This window comes from Pantherophis guttatus, chromosome 3, assembly GCF_059756535.1.
Source record: "Pantherophis guttatus breed Tessera chromosome 3, ASM5975653v1, whole genome shotgun sequence".
Taxonomy (NCBI): Eukaryota; Metazoa; Chordata; class Lepidosauria; order Squamata; family Colubridae; genus Pantherophis; species Pantherophis guttatus.
Genome location: NC_142065.1, coordinates 159,910,247 through 159,935,714, shown reverse-complemented (window position 1 = coordinate 159,935,714; position 25,468 = coordinate 159,910,247). Strand labels below are relative to the sequence as shown.

The window sequence follows — 25,468 nt, the reverse complement described above, 5'->3', positions numbered from 1 at the left end:
ATCAGGCACTGGACCCAGCTGTTCCTCCTCTTCCTCATCAGCCACCTCCAGACCTGAGGGCTGTTGACTCTCCATTTTGAAGGCTGACAGCTGACCCAGGCTCTGCCTCTGTCTCTTTCTCTGACAGCTCCATTCCCTCTTCCCCCTCGGAGCTCTCAGGTTGCCTTGATGCTGACCCTGACTCCCATGCCTCCTCCTCATCTGATTCGGATGCTGGATGGGCTGGCAGCTGACAGGCCACAACAAAACCATGTTTGGAAGTGTTTAAAAAATGTGTATGTGTGCGTATATGTAAAAAAAGTTGGCTGGATAATTTTAAATATATAGCAAGAGCAAGAGCACTTAGACTTATATACCACTTCACAGTGCTTTACAGCCCTCTCTAAACAGTATACAGATTCAGCATATTGCTCCCAACAATCTGGGTCCTCATTTTACTGACCTCAGAAGGATGGAAGGCTGAGTCAATCTTGAGCCTGGTGAGATTTGAACTGCCAAATCGCAGGTAGCTGGCAGAAGTAGTTGCAGTACTGCACTCTAACCACTGCACCACCACGGTTCATGTGTGTACACACACACACACACACACACACACCTTTCTCAGAATTCAACTGAAAACATCTTTAGGTTGATCATTATACACAGATATTTATAGATATAGATGTTATAGATACAGATATAGATTTTATATATGTAGTATGTGATAAGTGATATAAACACATACATGCAACAAATATTGAGGAACTGATAGACAATATGAGAATATAAAACCTCAAGGTAGGCAAAGAATAACACAGCTCATTGTTTCTTTTTTCCCCAGAAGCTAACTTGTGTATATATGTGGGTATATATAGCAAAATAAATAATGTCTTAAGTCAGAAAACAACAACCCACAGCCCCAAAGATATTCCAAATAGTTTTGCAAACCTTCTCATTTTTTCCAACCACAATTTCTGTCTCATTTCTGTATTAATTATGTGATTTTGGACTTTAAAATGCATATGAATATTAATTTTGTAGGTATATATCTAATGTACACATTTCACAAATCTTTCTTAATATTTGCACTTTTGGCAAGCAATTTTTCTCAAGGCAAAATCATTTTTTTTTTGTTTATATTCTTTAATACACACATTTTCTTATGTTTTCTAACAGGCACATGTATATTTTGGGGGTTGTGAAATATGTCACAAAATTCTGTCAAGCATGGATTTTGGCATTCACGCATTTCAATATATTTGGAAAGTCTAAAATCAGACCTTCCCTCTTTACCCCAAAAAACCCTTAATTTCTCATTGCTGCTAATTCCATTGAATAAAGCTTATGATCTCTAAGTGCTTTTTTTTCTATAGTAACACGTTAAGAAGAAGAAGTTATATGGTTAGATTTTAGGCATTAAATTGAACTTTAGGAGATTAGATATTAATGGCTTTCATAAGAAGCCCTTTGACCTTAAGAGTAGCATAAATATGATTCTCCCAGGCTGTCCAACACTCCCAGACCAACTCCAGAATTTAGTAAGATTCTTCTTATTGCTTGGTAAAACTCTTGACTGCAAATAATGTCTTAAAAGTATAAATGTGTACTTGTATATAGACAATATGTACGTGATGATGAACACACATAATTTATGGAAAGCAATTCCTGTCCATTATTCTGGACCTGATCCCAAAGGAGAAGCAATGAGTAATGATTCCATAACATTTACTTGAAGTTCTTTTCTTGGCTTCTTGAGCAACCTGCTCTTTTGCTGTATTATGACTCCACATGTAGACTCTTCAATATTAGGTAATTGAGTAAAATAATACAAAGCCATGAATGTTTTGTCTGCTATTTTTATTTTACTTTTATGCTCCATGAAAAAGCATTTGGCTTAAATGTGCCAATCTATATAATTTACACATTTAAATGCCTCCCGGTGATAGCATTGCTGCAAATATTGTTTGTTCACACACAGATGGAAAGCTTTGTCCCAAAAGACCGACTCCATTAGTGGAGAGCCTGTTAATATGATGTAAATTAAAATCAATCTGATAGCGATTCAAACTGAGCAGAAGTTATTTGGTTGTTTCTCTCTCTTTGACTTCTAGAGTTTATTGAATAAAGATCAGGGCTAGTTAGGTAGGATTCATATATTTCACTTCCTGAGATACAAGTAACGCCATCATATCTATTTCAAAATTGTACACACTCAGAGCCACATTTCATAAATAAATAAATTCTGTCCATGTTTTATATGTGTCTAAGAAGATTACCCAGAACAATTCAGTTCACAGAACCAATGTAATAGAATCCAAAGATTGAATTCAAACTGTTGTAGAAGATGAGATCAAGGCAGTTGTTGAATCTAATGTTGTTAGTTACTAGTTGATCAAGTTCCAGATTAGTTACAGTATTGTACAGGGTTGTATATATAAGTTCAGTTGTACATTCATTTAGGGTCCAATTAATAAGTGGTAAATTAAGGTCACCAAGAAAGATTATTGGGTGTGGGCAGGAGGCTGCCCAAGTTAGTAGTGAAGTTAACTTGTTCGCATGTTCAATGTCGTAATCTGGGGCTCTGTAACAAAGTAAGAATCAAAATGTGGTATTTAAGGACAGGTTGCAGATGATGGTCTCAGGAAGAGCAAGTTCCTGTGTAACTTGAATATTTTTTAGATGTAGGGACTTTTTGTAGAAGATAGCAAAACCACCTCCTCTACGGATTTCACGATCTGACCAGTAAACATGATAGTCTCTTACTGTAGTAATGGAGTCAGAGAGGGATGTATTCAGCCAAGTTTCATAGACAAATATAATATTGAATATAGCCTTATTTAGTAAGAGGACGAATTCAGGTATTTTATTTACAAGGCTTCTTGTATTAAGTAGCTTGCATTTAAGGTCGGTAGTAGTTGTTATAGAGAAAGTTAGGGGTGTGCGTGCCTAGTTTTGGATGATGGGGGGTTGGATGGAGGAGGATTGGGCGTTAGGATGTTTGTTGTGGGACTTTCTTTTGATACAGTTGGCACGGTAGTCAATGTATAAGTCAGTATGTCCTTGGTCTTGATGTCTTTTAAGTTCTGATCTGAGTTCACGGGAGCGGATTCTTTGCAATATGGATAAGTCAGGACGTGAGCGAAGTTTGTTATGGCTGATGTCGGTTTTGGCAATTGAATTTATTGTATGTATGAATATGCATTTGATCGACTCAATTTTTGCAAATAACTCTGCAAAATCGTGGAGCTACCAAGCCATCGTTGTATTTGAACTCAGGGCCATCTCTTGAAATTTTGATGATGTCATCAGGGGAGATGTTTGGTTTATGGGAGTTTCTTATAATGTTGCGAACCTTAGTGATATCATCAGATTCGTCGTTGTCATCCAGGCCAAATTAAAATAGCGTTTGGACATTTTTGTTCACGTTCAATGGCGTCTTTGATAAGTAAGAATATATTGTTTGGTGGGTTTGAATTATTTGCTGGGTGGATTGTTACTTGTGGTTGTGATTAAGGTGGTTATTGTTGAGTTGAGATAGTATTTTGAGGTAGTGGTTGTTGAATTGAGGTAGTATTTTGAGCATTTAGGTAAAATGACCAGAGACATTCTCCCTGGCAGCCTATACCAAGATAAGCATGGATTAACACAAGACAAACAATCAAGCAAAAAACAATACTCTAATCAAGAAACTACCAAATTGAAAACCACCACCCCAGCAACGCTGGCAGGGTAAACTACTGCATATAAACAATGCACAAACCCCAAACTCACTAGTATGGAGAATGTTATTTACTAGGGTAATGCAATCTCTGCAAGCGAACAACCAAGCTCAGAGAGCTCTAAGTATTCCTCAGTATAGATTTTTGTTGATGGTTGATTATGGACTTTTTAATTCTACTGAACAATTATTCAGAGTCTACTTTGGATATTGTGGAGCATTTATCATTTGACAATCCTTTTCAAAATAACTTTAGAGTTAGGAATGAAACTACTAATCTGGTACATTTTCTACACCAGAACAATTATAAGTACAACTCATTGATAAAGGCAAGAGGGACGGGAAAACAATTTGACAGATAATTCAACAGCAGAATATGTTTTAATGTCTACCACTGTACTGTATTCATAAATTTTAAAAGAGCTATTTATCATGGCAAGGACCATTACCAAAAACTGTAGGCTTTCCACCATTGTAGTAAGATGAATGATGGTTCAGGTGCAACACAGGCCTTCTTAATAATTTATTGGGTCATGAGTTATGGTTTTATTCAATTGAAAATTATTAGAGGGGCTTGCCCTGAGGCACCATGCATGCTCTATGAAGAGAGGAAAATATATTAAGCAAACACTCAATGAGCTTAATCATTTCAAATAAGGGCATTGGATAATGGCCTGGACAGATTTGCCATTAATTTCAAAGACATTTTTTACCTCTGCACATCATCATCATAGGATGGGAGTTGTGATGTTAATAATGAGTAGACAGAACTACTATTATTTTCACATGAATTATTTTTTACTTTCTGTATGAAGAGGGACAACAGAGACCGGTCAACATTTTTTCTAGAAAAGTTTACTTGGCAAGATATTTGAAGGCCATTTCCTATTGCCTTTTTCTTTTTGATGAGAGATAATGACTGGCTCATGGTCCCCCAGCTTGTGTTCCTGTTTCTAGCCTTACACCATTACATCAAATGGGTTGTCATGGGCAACTTTAGATGTCAGTGAAGTCATAAAGGAACTCTCCTTGCATCCATCTCCTGGTTGCCCAGATATCTACAGTCCAGTATTAGTGAGTCTTTAAGACAGAAGGAGATCAGACCAAGAAAAGGGAGTTAAAAGGTAAGCTAGAAATTAAGTGGAAGGAAGACAAACTTTTAAAAAATTGTGACTTTTTGACATAATTTCAGATATATGATTATTCTAGTAAGTATTTATCACTCCAAAGTCAAGTAATTCTACAAAGATATCCCCTAAAATGATGGCCGACACATGGAGCTATAATATGAATCTCTGCTCTGTTTTTGGCATGCGCTTGTATATATTATAAATATCTACTATCAAAGAAATATGTTCTGAAATATGTCTCAGTCAAAGCTATAATCAATCAGTTGTTACATTTGGAAAACACTTATTACTACTCTGTCTTGAAAAAATCCAGTACTAAATTCAGTTTTTTTAAAAAAATAGAAACAATTTAATCACCTAAATGCAGCTACAGTAAGAACAAGGCAATCAATCCAATTAGAAACACTTAAGTATCAAATAAAAATTGATCAGAGAGATAAATGCCTTAGGGCTTTCTTAAAGGCCACCAAATATGCTTGTAGTTTTCTTATCATGGTGGAAAGTATTGTATATCACAAAGCTCAGTTTAGTGTTAGAGAAGAGCTAGAAAAGAGTTTGTTCTGCAGTAAGTCACCAATCAATAAATTAGCAGGTCTGCAAATATTCTTAAACAGATAATCTTAATGAGCAATAAAAGTTGTGTAGATGAAGAAGCTACCTTTGCTACAGTATGTTTGGCTTGATGCATAATATGAATCCAGTCATTATGGTTTGTTAACTGTGGCTGTCACTGATTCATATCATTTATAGTCTGCACAACTCCCAATAACTCTTTTTTTTAAAAAAAAGTATTGAATTTTTATTGCATTTTTTCTCTTTACATATCTCTATTACATATTTAAGAGATCTGTGACATTATTCATACAACTAGAATCAGTATTCAATACATTATATACATTATATACATTCTATTTCTAAACGTTCTATTCCTTTATATATATTTCTGTTCCTTATTTCTATTATCTATCCACTCATACCAGGGGTGAAATGCTCCTGGTTCGGGCCGGATCGCCCGATCCGGTAGTGATGGATGTGGGTGGTTTGGAGAACCGGTAGCAAAAATCCCTGCCCCGCCCCGCATTGCCCAGCTGAGCCACACAATCATCAGAGGCTTTTTTTTTAATTTTTAAAAGCATTTTTTCTACAACCTCTTTGGCCGAAAAAATACTTTTAAAAGTAAAAAAAAAAAAAGAAAAAAGCCTCTGATGATCACACAGTTCAGCTGGGATCATCAGAGGCTTTTTCTAAAAAAAGAAAGCCTCTGCTGATCAGGCAAGTCAGCTGGGATCATCAGAGGCTTTTAAAAAAAGAAACAAAGCCTCTGCCGATCAGGCAAGTTAGCAGGGATCGTCAGAGGCTTTTTTTAAAAAAAGAAAGCCTCTGCCGATCAGGCAAATCAGCTGGGATCGTCAGAGGCTTTTTTAAAAAAAGAAAGCCTCTGCTGATCAGGCAAATCAGCTGGGATCGTCAGAGGCTTTAAAAGCATTTCTTTTACAACTTCTTCACCTGAAGAGTTGTAGAAAAAATGGTTTTAAAAGTAAAAAAAAAAAAAAAAGAGTTGGCCATGCCCACTCAGTCATATTACCCCCCCCCCAAGCCACATCCACAGAACCGGTAGTAACAAATTTTACATTTCACCACTGATTCATACCATTTCTCCCATACTGTATAATATTCTGAGACATCCTTTTCCTTTAGCTCTAATGTGAGTTTATCCATTTCCGCGCAATCAAATATTTTATCAATATCAAATATTTACTAATCCGTCTGGTGGTATAATATCTTTCTTCCAATACTGCGCAAAAGCAATCCTTGCCACCGTTAATATATGTAATATCAAATATTTTATCTTTCTATTATATTTTGCCCTAAATATCCTTAGGAGAAATAATTCCAGATTGAATTCTATTTGATATTTAATTAAATCCTGCAGCCATTCCTGTATGGCATGACCGCCATGAGTGAAAGAAGATACCTTGACCCTGCTTGCATTTCCAACATTTTGGATTTAAGTTTGGGTACATCTTGGCCAGCCTCACTGGCGCTAAATGCCAATGATAAAACATCTTATACTGGTTTTCCTTATAAGCCACTGATTTAGTTATTTTATAATTTTAACTCCCAATAACTCTGAATGGCTTACAATTAAAAGAAAACACACATAAACATACATTCATAAAACAGAAATTATAAGGAGTCCAAAGGCAAACATGTAAACTATATACGTTTACTCAGCCATCCCCTGTCCCAAAGCCTGGGAAGACATCTAGGCACTTAATAGCTTCCTGAATATCATTGGGGTGGGGGGGGAGCCATCCAAATAACTGGGGGCATATAATCCCTGAGGACCAGTACCACAACAGAAAAAGGTCCTATTGGATATTGTTCAGTCAATGGGACCCAAAGTGCATTTACTTTAGGCCCCAAACAAATGGTGGGTTAATCTGATACTGAAATTGTTTTCTGCCTCAAGTCGCTAGTCATTCTAAACAAGAATTGTTTACTTAAGCAAGTAGTCCTTGCTTAACTATGATAATTTGAAGAAACAATTCCATTGCTAAGTATCACATTGTAAAATGTGATATCATGTGTGTCAGTAATGACTTATGATGGCAGTTTGTGGGAATCCCAGCTGCTGCCATTAGGTAAATCCCATGTAGTCATAGCATCCCAGAGTCACATAATCAACATTTTTGACCTGCTGGTTTCACCACCATTGAATTTGAATTTGTCAGAAGCCTGCAGTGAAAGTTGCAAATGGCAATCATTGCAGGACACATGCAATGTCATAATTGTGAGCTGGTTATCAAGCTCCTAAATTCCCATGACATGATCATGCATATCTTCTGATGTCTGCGGATATGTCATAAATCCTCATCATTCAACACTGTCAAAACTTCAATTGAGTGGCTATCTATAGCATTTGTCCAGAATTCCTGTCAGGAGCTTTTCCTTTTCTTTTTAGAGTTGAAGTAGAATGTTCTAGAATAGCACAGAATGCAAGGTTCTAATGCTAGATGACAGAATAATAATTTAGACCAAAAAATGTCCTAGGCATGCAGAAAAATAATTAGTTGTGGATGATGATGATGATGATGATAATGATGATGATGATGATGTAATTACTTGCTCCTGAAAGTTTCTAAGCTAATTCAACTGGAATGTTTGAAGCAATTACTCTACCATGGCTATGAAGAACTACGTGGATAGAGTCCAGAGTTGATGCTTCTCTGTTACATAATTTCTCATTGTATTAAAATATGGGACATAAATTTGTGCTGTTAGCTGTTCATAGAGCCCCTTAGCAGGGGTGGTATTCACTTACCTTCGCTAAGTGGTTTGCAACTGTGAGTGTGCGCCTTCCACGGATGCGCAGAGCATAAAAACCTGGATAAATGGGATGTGATTACATCCGGTTGGGTGGGCGGAGCCTCCTGCAGCCACCGCTACCAGTTCTCCAGAATTGGATAGAACCGGCTGAATACCACCACTGCTCCTTAGAGAGTTCACTGTTGTTTTTTTCAGGATGTTGCTAGCATAAACTGAAAACACTGGACCAGCTAATTCAGTGTTTTCAAGTTAGGTGGACATGTTTTAATTCTATTCATGATCTGACATCATAGCATCCTCTTCCAGAACCCAATGGTTATATGATTCCCAGCTAGGATTTTTAGGCTGCATTATCAACCATTTTTCCAATACAATGATAAAAGAAGGCTTTATAGTGCCTATAGTGTCTTCAACCGCATAACCATAAACTTATATCCAATTAAACTGCAAATTAAAGCAGATACAATGGATAAGTGACTAGATGTTAAAAAGAGAGCTCTATTTGCAAATACCTTCAGAAGTAGCACTGTGTAAATAAATCATGAAGATAATCACAAGTCATTGCTTATACGAATATGTAAAATAAGATTGCCTGCTGTAAGCTGTAAGTACTATTATGCAGCTCTGTTTTTTGTTGCACTAATAGTTACAGTGACCTCAAGCCAATAACAAGCAATATTACATTTCAATAAAATGAAAGCTTTCATAAAAATAATGGGTACAAATCATTCAAGCATTACATTTAACTCCGAACCTGAGAGAAGTAACTTGTTACACTGAAGATGGTGAATCTTTGCTCCCCCTACATTTTGAATTACAATTCCAATCAGTCCTGATCAATTTTGTTGTTATGGCCAATAGGAAATGAGCTCCAAGTTATCTGAAAAGCTACATTATACTGCAATTAGAACATAAATATTACTGCAACCCAAGCCAGAAGACTTTTAGAAATCAATAGAATATTAGTATTCTATTGATTCTCCAATGAAGCAGTCAAGATGACAGGATAAGTAAATAGAGGCTACCATATCTAGGCAATACAAATTAGAATGGCCAATGGAATGTAGAAAAGAGAGTTTTGAGGGTGAAAGTTCATTCTCCAAACTTGTGGGTTGGTTTCTGAACATTTCATTACCAGGCTAGGTAACATCAATAGCGGAGTTTAGGGGATGTCAGTGTTCTTCTGTTTATAGGGGCTTTGTGACGGGTCAGTGTGTGTCAAGTGAGGCTCTTTTAATGGGCCTTGTGATGGGTCAGGTGTGAGTCATCAGTGTGAGTCTTGTGATGGGTCTTTTGAAAGGGAGGTTACATCAGGTGAAGGTCATTGGAAGCTGAAGTGGTGATTGGGGGGGTTGCATGGGTTGGTTGAGGATCGATGCTGTCTCTGGTTAGCTGCGTGGTTGATTTTGACTCTGAGGGGTTCATAGGCTGGTTATAGGTCAATTTGTCTGTTGATGGAATTGCATATGGAGGGCTAGGCTTTGATAAATTCTCAAACGTAGTGGCTAGTAGTATGGCTGATTATTTTTGTGTTGCTCCGATCAAACTGGTGCTGATTGGTATTAGTGTGAGTACAGATTAAGGATTTGGGATCATGGCATGTGACTGCCAGCCGGTGTTCATGGATACTGGTTTTTAATTGAAGTGATGTTTGTTAACATCATGGGACAATCCATGTGCATTTTGCAGGTCTTTCTATCTTGTTTTGTAATGCCGAGCATTTATCTTTCCATGGCTCTTTGCACCATTCATAGCTCTTGTATCGATTGTAAGTTTAGTGTCTGTGTTTCTCTGGCATATGTTAGAACAGATAGTACACTGGTCAAAAACTTTTCAGGCATGGGGGAGGTTGTTCTTGAAAATTACGCTTAGCATGCTGAATGTCTGCCAATAATAATAGTTTAGGAAATATGAATTCTAAAATTTTATAATTAGACTGGAGCAAAGCTTCCTCTCACCCTTGGATTAAAAGCAGGCCATGGTTTTATCCTGTTTTCTATCTACAAAGTACAACAGTATTACCATTTCTAATTATAGTGCTGCAGGAAACTTGCCTTCTAAAGTTCACCTGTAATTTATATTTTAATGGTCTCTGTCCTTTATTAACAGTTAAAGTTATTTTTGTCCATCACTTAAATATGTTGCTCAATTTTCTTCCTGAAATCATAATTTCAAGGCAGTGCAGTAATAGTGCTACCCTCAAGGTATTTTCATTAGCTTTTGCTAAATCCTGACTTAGTTACTTAAGCAATTTTAATGCACATTATATTTCTAACCTAATCAGTTTGCAGATCATTTTTCACCAGCAGCCAAGCTTAGCAAACAAAAATCTGTTACTTTAAGCACTGTTAGGTTTTCTATTACATACCTCATTAAAATAAAATTAAAATAGACACCATCTTAGATTTATGTTAATATTTTCAAAATAGTTTGTTTTATGTTGTCATTTGGTACACTTTCTGTACACCTAAAATTACTACTTGCTTAATCAGACCTTTGGTGTCATTTGCTGTCTAAAACCTCAGATGAGGTTGCTGTTTGACTGAACATAATTATAATGAGATTCTAGAAATAGATTCTTCTGCCAAGATTTGTGTTTGGTAATTAGAGTCCTCTTAACATTTGTTCCTATGCTGTCATTGAGTAATCACTCAAGGTGGACCACACTTCTGTGGTAGGGCAACATGACTGCTTTACATACCTGAATAAAGTGCAGCAGATGGTCCATTATTTATTTTATCATGGGAGATGAGATTTTAAAGACTTATCAATTTGCTTTACATCTGATAGGTTCATTGCTCCACAATACTCAAAATTGTTCATATTATGATTGTCAGATGCTATGTAGGATTGAAAAAAAGAGTTTTTACTTCAGTTGTACCCTGCAATATCAAGAATTGAAGATGAAACTTTCCACATACAAAATACATTTAATATCAATGCCATTTTCATTTATTTTACTGAGAAAATGTCACCTGGAGATGGTAGGATGGTTTTTGGCAGATGAATACTTAAATATCATTTGCCTAATTTTCCTCAGATATTTTTCCTCATACCTTTTTTTTTTAACCTTTTGGGGGCTTTTATTGGATGTAGATTTGGTAGATTTGTTAATGTAAAAGCACTTGTCAAATGGGACTTACATCTGCTTTATTTCAAAAGAAAATACACACATGCAGGTATGCTAATTCCGTATCTCAATGCCAAACTGAACCCTAATTCTATTAGAACAGAACCTGGCAATCAAAATGTTTGTTTAAATTCTATTAGAATCAAATGGCAATCAAAATGTTTGTTTAAATTAAAATCTTGTTCCAAAGTTATATAAATAATTTCCCTTTTCACATTTTATGTACAGATTAGCCAATGATAAATTTAGATAATATAAATTTAGATAATATAATATGAAGGGAGAGAGGATAGATTTAAGAATAGGAGGGAATGAAATAAGAAAAACAGTGCACTGGAATTCCTTACTTTTGTTTTCAGGGAATATTTAATAAGACTTCATCAGTTTTTAAAATGCAGAAGTTTAAAAGTGTAAGCAGTGAAAAGGTTTATGCATAAACGTTTGACCTAAAAGCACTATATTCCATTTACCCGGAATCGCTATTGTCTACAAACTCACATCTTCCATAAACATTGAGTTTAATTTCCTTTGAAGGTAATAACGTTGATCTCAAGTTATTATGAAGACCAAAATTAAACAGATAGGACCTGCCTTTAAACAGTTGATAGGAATGTGAAGAAAATGTAATTTCAAAGAGAAAATACTTCAAGATGTTACATTAAATTGAGCTTTTCTTTTCAAAAAGCTGAACAAAAGAGGCAAGGGTTGAGTCACAGGCATCTGTTCCTTCGGCATTTAAATCAACCAAAGGCTATAGAGAATATCCCAGTGCCAAAAGATTCCTGAAAGAACCGACATCATGTTTTGAAACCTTGCCATTGCTAGAAATAATTCAGGGTGACTAAAAAGGCTAGAACTGAGTGTCTAAAAAGACAGAGATTTTCAGGTTTGACAAATTGAAGAGGCATTGACTGAAATCGGAGGGGCACAAATGAGCTACAAAACTCAAATCCAAGCCAAAGGCAACAGGAAGTCTTGTTGGCAATTGCTTCTAAATTCAAGAAGAGAACCAAAGCCTGTCCTGAAGGAAGATATTTTGTATCAGTTGCAAAACACGACTTACTTCTAAAGGCTGAAGTGAGAAATAAGCAATTTAAAAGAAAAGCTTCATTCCTCCATTTCATATGTTGGACAAGGTCTCTGAACTGAGATGCAATAGTAAATCCCTTCAAAGATCTACCTAAACATTCCCTTAAACTGCATTCCAATTATTGTGCATGGTCTCTCTCTCTCTCTCTCTCTCTCTCTCTCTCTCTCTCTCTCTCTCTCTCTTTTCTTTTCTTTTTTTTGGCTTTTGTGCTCTATTGGCAAGTTCTTAGTCCCTAAGGGTCAAACAAAGCTGGGAAACCAAATGCAGGAAATGCCAAGCCCATTTGCCCAAATGCAGCCTTTTATCAAAGATAAAGAAGTGAAGCTGGCTAAAATTAACCAAATGCTTAAGAGCAAGTATAATGGTATAGACCAAATCCTCACACAGGCTTAGAAACATCTTAGCATAGCTAGTGTGAAGACATGATAGAAGATTTGGCTGAATAACCTTACCAGCTTTCACAAACTTTGTGCAAAGATTTTGGAAAGCAACCATGCGTGCAAAACCATGGGGGACTGGCTTGAAAGTGGCCTTATCCCTTATCACCAACTTATTTCAACCCAGAACAATGTTAAATAAGGTTTGGATATTCCTGAGATTGCTATGTTTTGAGTGTTGTGTTCCAAACATTAATTTTAAAATCAGAGAAAGAAGAGCACAAAGGTATGGAAGAGATCTAGGAGGCATTTTGTATATTGGGAATTCAGTAAATAGATATACACATATTAGATTCTACAGTGTATAGATGGATCCTGAAAGATGTATAAAGTGAATATTTTAACACATAAAAAATAGTACTGGAATTTGAGAAGGAGGAATAATGTAATTCTCCGCATAGGAGGGAAACGGCAGTCAGACTGGGTATGACTCCTCTATGCAGCATATGACCGAGTCTGCTAAATTTGCATACTTCCACCCTCCTGGCCCAGTGTTTCGACTCAGTCTATGCTGGACAGACGTGTCTTCCCAGCCTAGCCGAATTTAACGCTTACAGTTTAGTCTGAGAGGAAAATTGCTGGATTTCGTTTTTTTGCTAATTGGGATTACATCTATCTATTGCTAACAGCAGACCTGCCGAGCCGCACAGGTACCGCTATTGCACTCCCCAAGCCATCGAGGAGGCGCTACTGTGCTTTGACGGCTTTGTCCTAGCAGCTATATCATTTACCAGTCGAAGTGTGAGCAATTTTAGTCAGATGGCAATTTTAGCCGGATGGCTAGCAAACGCAGGCTTTCTCCTGACACTTGGAAGCACTCTAGATCGCCACATTTCACTGCCACGCTAACAGCCAGATGGCTGGCAGCCTTAATCTCTGCCAGAGCCTTTAGCGGTTGGCGGTTTTTTCCAGCAGATCCAGATCGCACTAATAGCCATAAGGCTAGCGATCATCTGAACAGCCCCAGGAACGTACTAGGGTGCCTGCACCGCCGGATCAATTTTGACAGTGCATCGGCGAGGTGAGGCCTCCTTGAATCTTTCCTTGTTATTCGGGCGCCCATTTTGCGCACCATCGGCCCCTTCTAAGATGGCGGACGCCATGCGGCCCAAGGCTACAGCGAGATCAGGCAGCTCTGGGAAGAGGCCTGCTCAAGAGGACCCTCTAGAGGGCTCGTCGGGCCTTCAACCTTGGCCTAAGTGCTCTAAATCCACCAAGGCCCATTCCGCCTCAGTGGCCACTTACTCTAAGGAAGAACAGCGCCGCCATAAAGCCATGGAAAAGGCTTTTCATAAGGCACAAGCTCAAGTGGTGAAGGGGGTCCCCTCCCCGATTCCAGATGCTCACTCTAGGGCAGTGATGGCTAACCTTTTTGCCGTTGCATGCCAAAAGCAGGGGGAGTGGGGTGGGTCATGGGTGTGGGTGCCCACATCCATAATTCAATGCGCCCCGCCCTCCCAACACTCGCATGCCCACCAATGCCACCTGTGGCACCCGTGCCATAGGTTCGCCATCACGGCTCTAGGGCAAGGTCTCCTGTCCCTTCACAGGCAGTAGCTCCATTAGAGAGCTTTCCCTGGATGTCCCAGCTTCAACGGGCCCTGGGCCCCTTCCAGGGACTGAACCCCTGTTTCAGACATTGCCGGCTCTGGAGGCTCAGCAGGAAAACTTGGCGGCTGCTCAGGCACCTTTGCCTCTGCCTGTGATCCCTCCATCTCAGGTTCCTGAGACCTTTGAAGTCATTCTGGCCAGGGCCATCAGACAGGGCCTGGCACAATGCTTGCAACAGGGCAATTTTGTGCCTGACACTCCTGATTTACCTCAACCTCAACAACATGCCTGCATGGAGGACTCCATGTCTGAGCAAGACTTTGATGATGCTCCAGTCTCAGTTGACCAAGCCTCTGTCTCTGACACCGATAAGATGCCGGACTCTGCTCTGTCGGATGATGAGGGACTGATCCCTGACCATGCCCCGTTTATTGGCCTTTTTCAGCCGCAACTTTTTCGTTCCTTGCTACACAAAGCTATTTCAACTACTCGTCTGGGCACGGCATCTGCGGCTCCTGCTTCAACTGCCACTTCTGATCCAGCTTCAGCCATGTTCACGGAGCCTACGGTGGACCCGGAAACCATTCTGGCTCCTAAATTATTTTTAGATGTCCTTCACCACCAGTGGTCTCTTCCGGGGGCTGGGCCCAGCCCCAACAGCCTCAATGAGCGCTTTTACAATTCCGTACCTGTTCTTTCGGAGGTCATACAACCACCATCCGAGGACCCACCCATTGTGGCTCTTTGCAACGCCTCCCACCTCACTGGTCCATCAGAGGACTCTCTATGCCCAGAAGACCAGAGAGACAAAAAGACTCTGCTTAAGGGTCACCAAGTGGCCGCCTGGTCCATCAGGGCCTCAACCTTGGCATCATTCTTTAACAGAGCCGCTCTTTTGTGGCTCAAACAACTTCAAGAGCGTCTTCCTCCATCTGACACTCGCTCCCGACAAGACTTGAACAAGATCTCGGCAGCCCTTGAATACTCGGCGGACGCCACTCTAAATGCAACTAGATTTGCGGCTAAAGCTCTTGGTTTGACCGTAACCTCCCGGCATCTTTTGTGGCTTTGGAACTGGAATGCTGACATGAAGAGTAAATGGCAGCTCGCTTCTACGCCATATACCACTGGCTCCTTGTTTGGCCGTTCTCTGGAACCCCTCCTCGTGGAAACCAGGGACTGTCATAAGATTCTCCCCTTGGTGACCAGATGATTGGATTTTCGCTTCTCTGCTCTGCCCCAGAACCAGTCCTTTCGAGTGCCTGAGTCTGGTACTTACCAGCACCGCTACCAATGCTCCTTCCCAGCTAGGTCTCAGCCCCAGGATTCCCAGGTCAGGCAGGGGGGCAGATTCTTTCCCAAACGTTCCTTCCAGGGGGAGGGAACGTTTGCCAAGACGATCCCGCTAGTTCTCTTCTGGACCCTCCCATTGGGGGACACCTCTCCCTCTTCTTCCACCAATGGGAGGCCTCCAGTTCTGATGCCTGGGTCTTGTCCACCATCAGATCCGGGCTTTATCTGGAATTCCACTCTCTTCCTCCTTCCGTTTTCATTCCTTGTCCTGTCTCCCAGGACAGGACTAAGAAGGAGTTGGTTACTTCGGCCAACGGGTGCCCCAGGATCAATGGGGCCAGGGGTTCTACTCCCGCCTATTCATCGTAAAAAAGGCCTCAGGGGGATGGCAGGCCATTCTTGACCTAAAGGCTTTGAACTGGCACGTAATCTATTGCCAGTTCAATATGCATTCTCTGTCTACCATCCTTGAGTGCATTCGGCCAGGGGACTTTCTTTCCTCCATAGATCTCAAAGAGGCCTATCTCCACATACGTATCACCCCTGCCCACCGTCAGTACCTCCGGTTCAGTTTCTTAGATGAGCACTATCAATATAGGGCCCTACCCTTTGGCCTCTCCTCAGCTCCTAGGGTATTTACAAAAGTCATGGCCACTCTTATAGGGCATATCTGGACCCTTTCTATCCAACTACAATTTTATTTAGATGACATCTTAGTGCTCTCTTCTTCCCTCCCGACTGCCCACCAGGATTTGTCTAGGGTACTTTCCCTCTTACAGGCTCATGGTTTCTCGGTTAATTGGGCCAAGAGTCACCTGGCTCCTAGCCCCTGCATTATTCATTTGGGGGCTGCTATTGACACTGAGTCTTCCATAGTTTCTCTCTCTCCGGATCGCCAAAATAGCCTTAGGTCTCTGGACACTCAATGTCTGTTGGAGGGTTCAGTCACAACCCTGAAACTGTCCCATTTGCTAGGAAAAATGATTTCCACATTTGGAATAGTTCCTTGGTTTCGATTGCATAGCAGACAGCTCCAGTGGTTCCTGATCCCTCATCAACGAGCTGGCCTCGGTTCGTTGCTGGTCCTCCTTCGGTTGATGCCCCAGGTCTTTTCTTCCCTTCGGTGGTGGACATCGCACGCCATAGCTCAGGGCAGCAATTTTCTTGACCCTTCTCGTCTCTCTCTGGTGACAGATGCCAGCCTTTCCGGCTGGGGTGCCCACCTTCTTCAGCACCTGGCTCAAGGTCGGTGGTCGGTTCACGAGCATCAGAACAACATCAATCTACTGGAGCTTCGGGCCATCAGACTAGCTCTCCTTCACTTCCAACATCTAGTGGAGGGCAAGGACATTCTTGTCCTTACAGACAACATTTCTACGAAGGCCCACATCAACAAACAGGGGGGCACGCGCTCCAAGATGCTCCTGGCGGAGTCCCTGCGACTGGGCTATTGGGCCGAACGTCATCTTCATTCCATCAAGGCGGACTACATCTCCGGGGCAATGAACATTCAGGCGGATGCCCTCAGCCGTCACTTTGTGGATCAGGGAGAGCGGAGCATCCCACAATCTCTTTTCCAAGAGATTGTAGTCCGATTCGGGACTCCTGTCGTCAACTTATTCGCCTCCTCATCCAACCGCCAGCTCCCACGATACTTCTCCCGGTACCCAAACGCTCAGGCAGAAGCCACGAACGCCTTGCGCAGTCCCTGGCTGGCCGACCTCCTCTACGCGTTCCCTCCCCTGCCACTGATCTCCAAATGGATTCAGAAACTGCTGGAGGAGGGTGAGGAACTCATTCTACTGGCCCCGCACTGGCCTCAGCAGCCGTGGTGCGCGGACCTTCAGTCTCTCTCTGTGACGGCCCATCGGCGCATTCTGGAGTCGAGGCTGATCCTCACTCAGGGCGCCCTCCGGCATCCGGATCCCTTGAGCTTCCAACTGACCACTTGGCGGTTGAGCGGCGCCTCCTAGCAGCCTGTATACCTTCTCATGTTATTTCCACCATCCAGGCTGCCCGCCGCAGGTCGACGAATCGTATCTATGAGGCCACATGGGCTTCCTTCTCAGCCTGGTGTGAACGAACCGGTATCAATCCTCTCTCTGCCTCTGTTGCTAATGTACTTACCTTTCTTCAGGAGGGTTTTGACGTGGGATTAGCCCCGGCCACCCTGCGCCATCAGGAAGCAGCCCTCTCGACGGTTTTATCATGCAGCACCGTGGATTCACTCGCCCGTCATCCATTTATCCACAACTTCATATGAGGGCCGACCAATTTGAGGCCTCCAGTCGTCCACCGCTTTCCAACCTGGAACCTGAACACCATCCTCTGAGCCCTCACTGAGGCTCCGTTTGAGCCCCTCCGTCAGGTTTCTTTGTGGTTTATGTCCTTCAAGGTGTTCTTCTTAATTGCAATCATCTCAGCGTGTTGTATTTCTGAACTGGCGGCTCTCTCCATCTGCCAGGACCTTTGTATCTTCCATAATGACAGAGTCGTCCTTCGTCTTGACCCGGCCTTTCTACCTAAAGTCAATTCCCTTTTCCACTGGGCGCAAGAGCTGGTCCTTCCAAATTTCTGCCCCCGGCCCATCCATCGACTTGAGCGCTCCTGGCACACACTCGACATATGCAGAGCCATCAGGATTTACATCTCCCATACGAGGCCCTTCCACAAAACGGAGGCGCTCTTTGTATCTTTCTAGACAGAATCTATTGGCACCCGAGTCACAGGCCCTACCCTGGGTCGCTGGGTATGGGCTACTATCGCAATGGCATACCAACATCTCCACCTCCCGGTGCCTCCTTGGATAACGGCTCACTCGACCCGGAGTGCGGCCATGTCAGCGGCCTGGGCCACCCGAGCTCCCTTGGAAGAGATTTGCCAGGCAGCCACTTGGACAACTCTCACCCCATTCATCCGCCACTATCGGGTGGATTCATTCGCCTCCTCGGATGCTGCCTTCGGCCATAGCGTCTTGCAGGTGGCACACCGCTCCTGACTGCTTCCGGGCTGGAGCTTTCCCTCCCTGGAGGACATTCAGCTTTGGTATGTCCCAAGTCTGACTGCCGTTTCTCTCCTATGCGAAGAATGGACGTTGGTCCTATCTGATACGTCCATTCTCGATATGGAGGAAATGGCAGTCAGCCCCACCCTTTTGGGTCTGGCCCGAATCGGTCTCCAGGGGGGTGGTGATTACTAATTCTCTATTGTTACAGGAAGACACATCAGTCTGTGACAGTGCCCTCGCCGAAACATTGGGCCAGGAGGTCAGAGCTATGCAAATTTAGCAGACTCGGTCATATGCTGCATAGAGGAGTCATACCCAGTCTGACTGCCATTTCCTCCATATTGAGAACGGACGTATCAGGTAGGACCAACGTCCATTCCACAAAACCACAAGAATGTCCTACCTGTCAATGACTACTTTAGCTTCAACCACAATAATACAAGAGCACACAATAGATACAAACTTAAGGTAAACCACTCCAAACTCGATTGCAGAAAATAAGACTTCAGAGACAGAGTGGTCAATTTATTTATTTATTTATTTATTTGTTTATTTATTTATTATTCATATTTCTATGCCGCCCAACTCTCCGAGGACTCTGGGCGGCTTACAACAAAGACAATATGAACAATATACAATAAGAGATGTTAAAAAAACCCCATACACACCACTCATGGCCGGATCTCACAAGATCGCAGCGGCGAGATCAATGGCCCCAAGCCTGCCGGAAAAGCCAGGTTTTCACCATTTTCCGGAAGGCCAGTAGGGTGGGAGCAGTCCGGGCCTCAGGAGGTAGCTGATTCCAGAGAGCTGGGGCAGCCACAGAGAAGGCCCTCCCCCGCGGACCCGCCAGCTGACATTGTTTAGTTGACGGGACCCGGAGGAGGCCAACTCTGTGGGATCTTACTGGTCACTGGGAGCTATGCGGTAGAAGACAGTCTTGAAGATAGCTTGGCCCTAAGCCATATAGGGCTTTAAAGGTAATAACCAACACCTTGAATTGTGACCGGAGACCGATAGGAAGCCAGTGCAGCTCACGGAGGATTGGTGTAATGTGGGAGTACCTAGGTGCACCCACGACCGCTTGAGCGGCTGCATTCTGGACCAACTGTAGTCTCCGAACACTTTTCAGGGGTAGTCCCATGTAGAGTGTGTTGCAATAATCCAACTGTGAGGTGACAAGGGCATGAGTGACTGTGAGAAGAGCCTCCGGATCCAGGTAGGGTCGCAATTGGTGTACAAGGCGAACCTGTAAAATACCTGGACTGCACTACCTGACTCTGTGGTTTCATCCCCAAACCCCCTAACTTTAACCTTAGACTATCTACTGTTGACCTCACCTCATTCCTAAGAGGCCTGTAAGGGGCGTGCATAAGCGTATCTATGTGCCTACTGTCCCTATCCTACTCTCCCCATTTTTTGTACCCATTTCCTGTATTCATAATCATGTTTATACTTATATCTATTATCTTATACATGCTTGACATAAATAAATAAATAAATAAATAAATAAATAAATAAATAAATAAATAAATAAATGTTCAAGGCGAATGCATTTTCATAGGCAAAATAGATGTTAATATTTGAATGATGGAAAGGTGTTCATTCCTTTTAAATAAATGCTTTCATCTATTTTCCTCCAAATGGTGACTGGAAAACTGATCTGTTTTCACAAATGTAATGACCATGAGAATCAACAAAATTCCTAGAAATGCACTGGCATGGTTAAAAAGGAAACAATGTTTGAGTTTATTTTCTTTGTTCTGCCACACACCCTATTTTGACCTTGAACAAATCTTCTTATGCCTTCTAGATATTTTCTGTTTCTGGAAAATAAGAATGAGTACAATCTCTCACCTTTTTATTTTTCTTCTATACTTTGTCAAAGCAAAAGTTATTCCATCCCATGCAGAATTAGTTTTCTGTAAGGTTCTCTTGAACTGACTTAGGCTATGAATCAACATAAAATGCTTCACTACTAGAAAGTTCCATTTGCTTTAATGGTCCCTTCTGTGCAAGTGTTTCCGAAGATAGCTTTCTAAGTCATGTTTTAAAGGGCAACAGGCTTCCCAATATCAATCTAAAGTTAGGAAGCTGTTACATGAATGAACTTTGTTTTTAACGAATGACATTGTCTATAACTGAGCTTTGTCATTGCAATCATTCTGTTGTCAGAGATATTGAGGTGTTAATTCATGATTCAGACAATTTTCTGGTTACTTTATGAGTTTTGGTCTTAGTAGGTAGCAAAATGTGGCTGAATTTGTCTGGCTCAATCAATATTTGGATGAGAAAGTTTTGTAGAAAATTGCTAGGGCAGGAAGGAAGGAAGGAAGGAAGGAAGGAAGGAAGGAAGGAAGGAAGGAAGGAAGGAAGGAGGGAAGGAAAAGAAATTTGATAAGGAGATATATTTCAAATCAATAAGAGTTGAATTCAGCATAAAGGGAATTTTATCTTTCCCTATGAATTTTAAAGTATTGACTGGGCTCACATTAAGATGTATCAAAATGTTATCTGTTTATTTGTAGTTTAAAGTGTGGTATGAAGCTAAGTTATTATGGTTTATAAATTTTGGCTGAACAGTTAGAATGATCTAGCAATCTAGCCAATAGTGACTTCTACAACAAATCATAGTCAAAAGCTCATGACAAAGTACACTGTATGATGCCATTCAATATGTATGCATTGTAGAGATTCTAGCTGTCTTATTTATCGTTTCCTGCTGGAACAAGCAGAACCCAAGTTACAGCATAAAGAAAGAAAAAGTGAGAGGTATATACTTTTTTTAAAAAAAACAAAACAAAACACTTTCTGTTAAAAAGTTTTCTAACCTTATTCACCAGAATTGTACTAAGCTGTATCTCCTTCCAGCTCTAAGTATTATAGTGAGATGTAAAGAATGAAAGTTACTTCACAACATATGGCCAAATTCAAGTTGGAATAGGCTAGTTTGGTTTAAATGTGCAAAAGCAAAGTGGTTTTTCTTTATAAGAAGTTATTTGCTTTATGGCAATTGCCAAACAAGAATAGCTTTTCAAAAAACCCTTTTCCTTTAACATTCTCATATAATGATCAAGCCTCTCCTTAGCCATCTTTCGTCTTCCATAAGCTGAATCTCCATTTCCAATATTGTGCTACCTACCATCCCTCCCCTTTAAACAATTGAACATATGGGCTCTATTATAAAAATGCTACATCTGCTAGCAGAATGCTAAAGACATTTGGCAGAAGCCTTAAGCTTCCTGCGGGAAAAGAAAAATAATTACTTCTATTTAAACAATAAACACATTTACAAGAATAACATAAAAGTTTCACAAATTTCTACATATAAGATAGACTGAATGAAAAGTGCCTTCTGTTCCTTTCTATCTACAGGAAACAAAGAAAACACCTGATTTGTTGTTGTGTTATAGTAAAACAGATTAATTATGCAAGGCCAAGCTGACACCAGTTGGAGGAAGGAAGGGAAAGTAAATGAGCCAACTTCTGAACTGATTTACATATAAAGCAATCAGGTTAATTCAAAATTCTTTCTACAGTGACATACCGCCTTCTGCTACCAATAGCCTCTCACCGACCAGTACGCTCCCATAGAGAGGGGCTTCTCAGGGTGCCATCAGCCAAACAGTGTCGACTGGGGGCCCCCAGGGGGAGAGCCTTCTCTGTGGGGGCACCTACTATCTTGAACGAGCTCCCCCCGGAGATACGGAGGATCCCGGATCTGTGCACGTTTCGTCGTGCTCTCAAAACATTTTTATTTCAGCAGGCTGGCCTGGCCTAACTCTCCCTTTTAAATTTTTAAATTGTTTAATCTGTTTTACAAATTGGGTGTTTTAAATTTGTTTTCGGCCAAAATATTTAATAATTTTAATGGAATTTTAATGTTTGTATTATCTGTATTTTATCTTGGCTGTTCACCGCCCTGAGTCCCCCGGGAGTAGGGCGGTATATAAATTTGATAAATAAATAAATAAATAAATAAATAAATAAATACATACATACATACATACATACATACATACATACATACAATGCTGCAAAACTTGTCGGACTGCTGCATTGTGAAGTTTCACCATAATCTGTGGTATACTGATACCTTGTACATAACTTATATTTTAACCATGATTTTTGTCTTAGGAAGCATTGCCTCTTTTCATCATTAAATGGTTCAAATATGTGTGAATTCTACCAGGCCTGGGTTGCATAGATCCAGACATTCACTAAATAAGATAAGGTGAGGTGAGGTGTGGTGTGGTGAGGCTAGGTACATAGATAACACACATATGTATGTATGTATATAGCATGTGTATATGTGTGTTATTTCATCTATGTATCTCATCTAATCTACATCCATATACAGTAGAACCTCTGGTCACAACCATAATTAGTTCCATAAATTTGGTCACAACCCAATTTGGTCATGACCTGAACCTAATTTTGGAAATTTGGTGCTTACAAAAAGAATGGTGTGGAAGGGGAAATTGGCCATGAAAAAAAAAACTAATTTTGGAAATTTGGTGCTTACAAAAAGAATGGTGTGGAAGGGGAAATTGGCCACGAAAAAAAAAACTGTGAATTTTTTGGTCAGAACCCGATTTGGTCATGGTCAGAAGTGTTCATGACCAGAGTTCTACTGTATATAAGTTGATGCTACATGGAACAAAACTGTGACTGAATCTGGATATTCTGCTTGGATATCACAAACCCTCTTCCCAAAAGGTAACAAGGAAATGCAAAGAAATATGAAGTTAAAGATCATATAGATCCTGTGGATTTTTACAGCCCATTTTTTGGCAGATCTTAAGTTCTAAAACAATAGTTTTATATTCACATGTCCTTAGTTTTGGAAGGTCATAGTTATGCTTTGTGATGGTTATGAATGCACAAGCCTTGCAGAAATAAATGACTGTAATAGTCTTTTGTATTCTAGGACTGATGTACCAAACAGTCTTGAGAAGTGCAGGGTTGTATTTATATCTGTGATAGAAAAATGTGGGCCTAAGATTGTTAGGAATGAGATGAGTCATTGAACAAACCACTCAGAAACTAACAATTTATCCATCATATGAAAGAGTCTTCAAGAAGTTTTGTTCCTTTTTCATTAAAGTATAAAACTCATCTTAAATAAAGATGTTTGTTTGCCAGTCAGAAGTTCATGCTGGGTAGATAAACACAATAATAGAAATACAAATCCAGCTAAAATTGAGAAATGAAAAATTACACACATACACACACACTGTAGACATCATAGTTCAGAACTTGTTCGAGATTAGCAATAGCTTTGATCATAAGACTTTACAAACTAATAAGAGAAAATAAACTTTAAATGATGGAAGTTAAAACATGTTTACTTTCATTTATTTATTTTCTCATTACTACAATTTTCTCTTATTACTACTTATGACTCAGGGCGTCTTACAATTCAAAAAATTATGTGTGTGTATATCTATGTGTGTATATATATATACACATACATGCATACATACATACATACTGTTAGTTTTGCCATTGCTACATATTCACTGCATTTAATTTCCCACTCAGATACTGACAGAATTGTATCTTTCTTCTAGCGTTGAGCAAAATTTATTCTTCTGTAAGCATAGATCTCACTGGTGTTTCTCTCCTCTCCCACTGAGATTATGTGTAATAGGAAGAGTTGTGGTTTCATTTCAAATTTAAGTCTCAAAATTTTCTACAGAATACAATGTATATATTTTTAGTATTTTGGATTGGTTTTTCCATGTCTACCACATATGATGATTTTGTGATATTTCAGACATTTTGTTGCACTATAGAAGAGATTCTTGATGCTATCACGTGAAATCATCCAATAATGCTCAACTACTCAAAAGGCTGATATTCCCTGGTATAACGTCTACAATTTTATACACAATTTCATTACTGCAAGAAGTCTTCGTTTTGCCCATCTGCAATCTCTTTCATTCCTATTTAAAGCCAATTTGAGGTTTTGATGATCTCAAGTATTTTTTAAACTTGATTGTAGAAGTTTCTAACTTTAGCAATAATTGCATCATGGACATACCTAAGGAAAACCCAGATAAGAATGATAGAATGTTGATTAGGCAAACTTGTGAGTATATAGGAAATATGGAAATGATCAGGTTCTAGTAAACTGTTACCTTGAATGAAGAGCCTTTGTGTTCTTGAAGTCCACAGATGCTAGTGGAGATATGCTTCTTCTATAAAAGGTTCCTTCTATCTTACAAGAAGGTTGTAATTTTTAAACTGCTTCTTCATATTACAGGGAAAATGAAAGACAAAATGAAAGGGACTTGTAAAGTGTTCAGAAATCTCAAAGGCCATCACTGAATGACATAGATAGATAGATAGATAGATAGATAGATAGATAGATAGATAGATAGAAGATGATAGAGATATTTATCTATCTATCTATCTATCTATCTATCTATCTATCTATCTATCTATCTATCTATCTATCTAATAGATTAAGGTGACCAGACGTCCCGCTTTTGAGCAATTTGTCCCGCGTCCCGCGGCGTTTTAAAAAAGTCCCGATTTTTCATTCTGCCTCCTGAATCCCCGCTGCTGGCTAGAGGGAAAAAACCTGTTTAAACTCTTGCCGCGGGGCTTCAAAGGGCCGCCCTACGTTGATTAGCTCGGCTTCCCCCTCTCAGCTGATTTGCGCAGGGCTCTGCTCTTCCTAAATTGCTCCAGCAGTTTTTTTTTTCTCTTTGTGCAAACCAAGCTCAAAACGAAAGTGAAACTGGCTGTTGGCTTTGGTGTTTGCTTGCAACGTTGGAAAATTAGGCAGCAGATTT

At 40.3% G+C, this 25,468-nt stretch overlaps 1 long non-coding RNA gene across 4 annotated transcripts in view; it reads left to right on the top strand.

Annotated features, from left to right (window-relative positions):
* The first annotated feature begins 4,757 nt into the window (after positions 1-4,757).
* LOC117672372 (uncharacterized) overlaps positions 4,758-25,468 on the top strand; it is a 115,002-nt gene continuing 94,291 nt past the window's right edge. For 3 of the 4 annotated variants that reach the window (XR_009620198.2, XR_004593206.3, XR_009620195.2), the window contains exon 1: positions 4,758-4,821. This is a non-coding gene — a long non-coding RNA (uncharacterized LOC117672372). The remainder of the gene's footprint in view (positions 4,822-25,468) is intronic. The other variant, XR_015733341.1, reaches the window with a different exon arrangement.